Source organism: Equus przewalskii, chromosome 1 (assembly GCF_037783145.1).
Source record: "Equus przewalskii isolate Varuska chromosome 1, EquPr2, whole genome shotgun sequence".
Lineage (NCBI taxonomy): Eukaryota > Metazoa > Chordata > Mammalia > Perissodactyla > Equidae > Equus > Equus przewalskii.
The window spans coordinates 47,797,670-47,804,187 of NC_091831.1; positions in this window are offsets into that span (position 1 = coordinate 47,797,670).

Genomic DNA, 6,518 nt, shown 5'->3' on the forward strand with positions numbered 1-6,518 from the left:
CATGTGGTGATGGAACTGTTCTGTACCTTAATGTAGTGGTGGATACACAAACTTGCAGGTGTGATAAAACTGCATGTGATAGAACTAAACACACACGCACCTCACATCCAAATAAGTACAAGTACAAAGGAGGAAATTGGAATAGGATCAGTGGATTGTATCAACATCCACATCCTGGTTGTGATGTACTGTAGCTTGTAAGACGTTATCATTGGGGAAACTGGGTAATGGGTACAAGGGATCTCTCTGTATCATTTCTTACAACTGTGTGTGAATTCAGAATTATATCAAAATAAAAGTGTAATTAAGAAACAAGATAATGAATACTCAAAAAAGTATAGAGAAACGTGTGAACTGAAATATAATCCATTAAACATATTTTACGAAATAGTTCCCACTTTTACGTAATTCCTGTACTCTAATTTAGTTTGCAATAGCCTGAACCAGAGAACTTCTAAGGAAGGGATTACAGTTTACGTAATAAAAGAAATCACAGTAAATAGCACCACAAGATATCATAGTAACAAAGAACATGAGATTTTGAGCAGGGTGACTAGGTTTAAATTTGATCTTTGCTACTTTTCGGCTGTATTATCTTGGGAGAGTTATTTAACTTCTCTAATCTTGAATTCTCTTATCAGAAAATGGGGATAATCATAGTATCTAATTTACTGGGTATTGTGAAGACCAAATGAAAGAACACATGTAAGGCACCTGGTACAAGTTGGCACATAGTACAAGTTCATTAAACTTAAACAGGGCTTACATTTACATTTGTTATGATATCCATTCTGGTGACAGTACAGGTTACATGTGGATTCTGAATTATGGTTTAAGGGGTCTCTCTCTTTCTCACACACACACACACACACACTATTCAATAGAGAAAGGTTAAGCAATTGTGACAAGGAAATTCACTTAATGTTTTTCAGAACCCCAGGGCTCTATTTTATTCCCTGGGAGGAGGACCAATTTACATATCACAAGTCAAGTATAAAACGACATATGGGCAGCCAAATGAACGTGCCACATTTCTGATGCATTCCAGGGATGTCTCACAGATACTTATAGACTGGAATTGAGGGAGCTGCCAGATGTCCTCACTCCTTATATATCTTGCATATCAACACTTAACATCCACTTTAATGCTCACAACAACACTATGGGGTAGATACTGTTATCATCACTGTACAGTGAGGAAACTGAGGTTTAGAAAGATCAAGCAAATTGTCCAAGGTCAAAGAGCTAAAATCTGAAAACAAAAACCTAAACACACATCCATCTAACCCTAAAGCCAATGTTGTCAATTATTTTATAAAAAATATCAAATCGGAAATTTACAACCTTTTGTAAATATTTCCCTCACTTGTCTGTGAGGTGAGTTGCCTCATATAGGCAGTATTTCACAAGACAATAGATGCATTCTCAAATTTTAAAACTCGACTTACTATAAAGTGAACCGTTTGGTAAATGCCACAGGAGAACTAATCTACTTGCACACACCTGAGTGTGTCCCTTTGTAATGAATAATTTATTTGCCTTGTAAATTTAGATTCTGATATATTATGTTTGCTCAAAAGATAATATACTACCTTATGACCAGCTATGAAAGTTCGTTGGGTTCCCATGAGTGTATCAGATTGGTCTAAGGCCTCAAACCCTAATAGGAAGCAGAGCGATATCCTGAAACATATAAATGGTTTTGATTCTTAACTCTGCCTCTTTAATGATAACCTTCCTTGTGCTACACACATCATGTGTCTTGTCCCATTTTACCTTTACTGTGACGCGTTAAGGAAAGTACTTTTGTTATTCCCACTTAATGGGTGAAGAAAATGATGTTGCAAGAAAATGATGTTGCATTTACACAGCACATGACCTTGCCCAAGGTCACAAGAGCTCAGAGCGTGGATTCCATGGTCAAGCTGGGTAGTATCACTCCTCAGTAGTGCTTGTAACCACTAATGATTTACTGACCCTTCTGCCCTCTCCTCAGCAATTTGTGTCACCTCTCTAAGCTTTAGTTTGCTCATCTGTTAAATTTTAAAGTAATACCTTCCCTAAAAGATGTTTTTGAGAATTAAAAGAGATAATGCATGTAAATCACTTAAAAAGAAATATAGAATCTTCCCACCTCCCATCACTGCCACAATAACTGCCAAAAAGTGTCCACCAATACAGAAATGTGAATCAATGAATTGATTCTAAATATATAAAAATAGATGTATAAATAATGGAAATGTATAAAGAATCGAAAGTCAGAATGCTCTCCCTTGCTTGCACAACACTGGCTCTTTCTGTCTTGGCCCATTCCTACTCCCAGAGGCCAAAATTATGCCAGATAGCTTTGAATGTGAGCATCTGTTCACTCCTCCATCAGTCCCCACAAAGCAGTATACGAGCTTGCTGTTGTCTTAGTTAATCCTCTGAACAGGAAGAAAATTCCAAGGAGATTTCACTGGAGTTCCTTTTTTATGCCCGGAAGCACTTGCCATTCTGTCTCAACTCTACCGTCTGGCAACAAATGCTCTCATGAATCTGTGTACACTGTTCTAACAAATACGCACCCATCTTTGCACACAAGGAATAATTTGGCAATTCTGGTTCCAAATAGGGGGAGTAATGAACATGGGACATAGGGGATACAAAAGCTTGCAGTGACCCATCAAGGAAAACTGTGAACTTCGGCCCTGCAATGATTCCATAGAACACTGATTAATATGGACAAAAATAAATTGTTTTCCATGTACAGTGAATGCCAAGGATGACAGTGAGCAGATGTCTTTCCTTAGTCCTTCAGGAGTCATCATCTGGTTTCTTACTGCTTCTTGACCAGCCAAAGCCCAGGGTCCCCAGGTCTTTTCTTTCCATTTTATCTCAAAATTCTCTGTACCTTGCCAATCCTCTCTATGTGACAGCTCTGACCGTGACCTTGGAGAACAGTTTCCGGCTGGTGACCAGGCTTTTTACTACAGTGCTCTGCCAATATCAAGCACATCTTGGATTCTATCTAGAAAACCAATTTAAAATTTTATAGCCAATTCAAATTTTTAAAACCCAGAACCTCTCATCTCATTGACTGGTATTCTTTTATATACTTTTATATACATTCATTCAGGATCAGGCGCAGAATATTTTTCAATAAATTTCGAAGTAATGAATGAATATGTCAGACCTAAGTCCATTCACTAGCTACTGGCTGCTAAAAGTAAACATTAAAGAAATGTTTGTGGACACTTTAGATAAAAATCTGACAGAAAAATAATTTCTGGATTCATTAAGATTTAATTGAAGTCTCAATTAAGATTAATGGAGTTATACTAGTGTATGTGATTTAGAAACTAAACAATAAAGTTAAAATGTGCCAATTTGCTAATGACTAATTCACATTAGACATAAGATGGTGATTAAACTGCCTTGGATACACTATTTTTGACTCGGAAATAAAAATGAGTACATTGATCATGATTTAACAATTTGCAGGTCCAAGTTTTAATTTTCTATCTTAACCCAAGAATTAAGTCAAAATTCATACATAACATACTTTAATCAGTTTTTAATTATTTTAGCTATTATTATTAGTTATACTAGTTATTGGTTTTTAACTAATGAAGACTTTTAATGTTGTATAAGGATTCTTTATATAAAATATAAACATTTAGATTTAGAACATGTTGGTGATTATAACTATTCAGGAATTCAATATACAGGCTACTTTAATACCTTCAGAAAATATGGAATAATTATCCATTTTCTAAATTGACTTTCATTTATCTAATCTTCTTGAAACATCTATATGTGCCACATACTGTTCGGGGTTGTATGGATTCAGTATTGAACATAAAGACTCTGTCTTTAGGACGTTTATGTTCTATTGAGTAGGACAAGGAAAAGCAATCACTACAAGCAAAATTTACCGATGTTGTCATTCATAAGAGTTATTTCTTCCTCTTTATATTGTTCACATTTTTTGTTCATGTTTGTAAATTGAAATAGCATTACAAAATCAGAAATCATAATGGCATACCAATGAATAGAAATAGATTTTGATTGAATTTTCCTATGATTAGAACTGATCTCTAGTTTAAGAGGATACTGTGTTTCATTTTGCTGGAAATGGTGAATTCTGTTTAGTTCTGAATCTTAATATGAATAACAATTGCCTAACTTGATTGATATCTACTTCAGCTATATTACATTAACAATCTACATCTGACACTATGGCATTTAGTCATGTGCAATTATTTTAAATAGCTATGTGTTAAATAAAAAAAGATTACTTTGCTATAAAACACATTCACATGAGAATTAATAACAGATTTTGTATGATTTTGCATGAGTTCATTGCAATTTGACATTTGTTCCAATTGACTAAAGAGTCAAGAGTAATTTCTTCCTTGAATAGCTTGACTTATCTCCGTAGTCTTGTTTTGAAAATATCACCATCCAATTCAATGTTTATTTAATTTCAGTCACATAAATAGAGACTATTGTAAGCCCCATATTCTAATAACCCAAATCATCCTGACGGCTTGAAAGGAGCAAGATTTGCTAAAATGGCTAAATACCCACTCACAAAGGAAGACAGTAAAGTAATGTATCGCAGGAGTCCTCCAATATCAAAATATTCATAGTTCGTTTACCCCTGTTTTCCCTTTTACACTATGGTATCTTATGGACACTCTTGTTGACTCCAAATTTCTTATATTTTTATGTCATGCACTTCATCTCTCAAAGTCTGAAACAATAGGTACCACTATCCATTAAAAATCAACGTGATAATGTTTGATTCAAACATTTCTCCAACCACACATTTTATGAAAAATGCTTGGCAGACATCAGGGAGCACCATTAAAAACAAGAGTTTTTTAAACTCTATATTCAGTATACCCTTGACCTTTGTGATGTTGCTTGTGGCTAAAAGCAACAAATTCAGAACACTGAGAGTAAAAGAGGAAAGATATAAACATCTGATCTTTAGGGAGCAACACTGAAGGAAAGAGTGCTCGTACCCAGAACATTAATCATGTTGATACAGTGAACGTGTGGCTTTTCAAATTGTCAGCAATTTTTCACAAGAAGCAACAGCTGAGAAATGCCAAAATCCATTTGATTTGAACCTTTAAGTTTCATCCTAAGGTCAGCTTTGTAGAGGAACTGCCAGGATCTTTTCTTAAAAACAAGCTGCGTTTAATTCAGTTTGGTTTCCAATGTAAATATTTTATGGGACTTTAAAATTACAATTTTCCATAAGATCTATAGAAGTGTAACAAATACATTACATCATTAAAATAACTTAATCAGCAAAAAAATATTAAAAGCTTTGAAACAAGTTTATAAATCCTCTCTTTCAGCGTATAAGAATCTGAAAGAAAACTCAGGGAATTGTGAGAAAATCTGAGTAGCAGGAGGACTGTGAAAAGCATGGCCTGCCCCCTTAAATGTGACTTACCAATGACTTTGGGCTATAAGAGTAAGTCTCATTAAAAACAGAAAGGAAAGGATAAGAAGATAAATAGCTTAGTTACTCAGAACTTTTAATAAATAACGTATACTCTCCATTTCTTTAGGAGCCTAATAACAAAGACGAGAACTATATTGCTAATGGATGGGCCTTTCCATTTGAAGGCAATCAGTTTGGAGTTTGGGAGACTTTAGAAAGTCCTTCTTCACTGCACCATTGGGCAGTGACTTACATATTGGGAGACTATACACATGAATCATGATGGCCAGCAGAAACCCGAGGAAGTATATAGCTAATACTCCTCTCTCAAAGTAAAACAAATGATTTTAAATTCCTCTAAACAACTCTGTGTGTTTAACTAAAGATATAATCCATTGCTAGATTCAATATTTTATTATGGAGAAAATCTGAAAGTATTTTTCTAGGCTTAGTTCTTGATAAAAACATGAGTAATACAACTTTTCCTATACGTCAATGATTCTGATTGACCCAGTGTCTTGTCTTTATTTTATTCTTAAAAACCCAGTATCTTTTCTTTATTTTTTTCACGGAAACAGCGTGTAATGTATACAGGCATGTTTGACACATGTGACTCCATATTATTGAGTTTTAAGTAGAAAGTGGGCTCCTTGGACAATTTTCTTCCTTTCTATGATTGTGAATTCCAACCTCCATCGGAGGCCACAAAAATGTATTTTCTACTTATATTCTGGGGAAACAATTTATCTTGGAGGTAGATCCAAGAATTTCCTGTGCTGTAAAAGGGCGAGGCTTAAAAAAGTAAATTCATTCCATATAGCTGTGTCACAAAGTGTGAGACCAGGCTCCTCTTGATTTATAACTACAATAGACACCAAGCAGTATATTATAAAAGATACTGGTTTCCAAATATACTTAGAACATATTCTTTATGTCTGGATGTATTTCTTTCAATTGTACTCAGCAAAATATGACTTATGCTTCAACTGGCTGAAGAGAAAGCCATACCCTCTATCAAAGACAAATGGGTAAAGCAAAACTCCTAGATCTTCCTGCAGACACAAATATTTTAGTA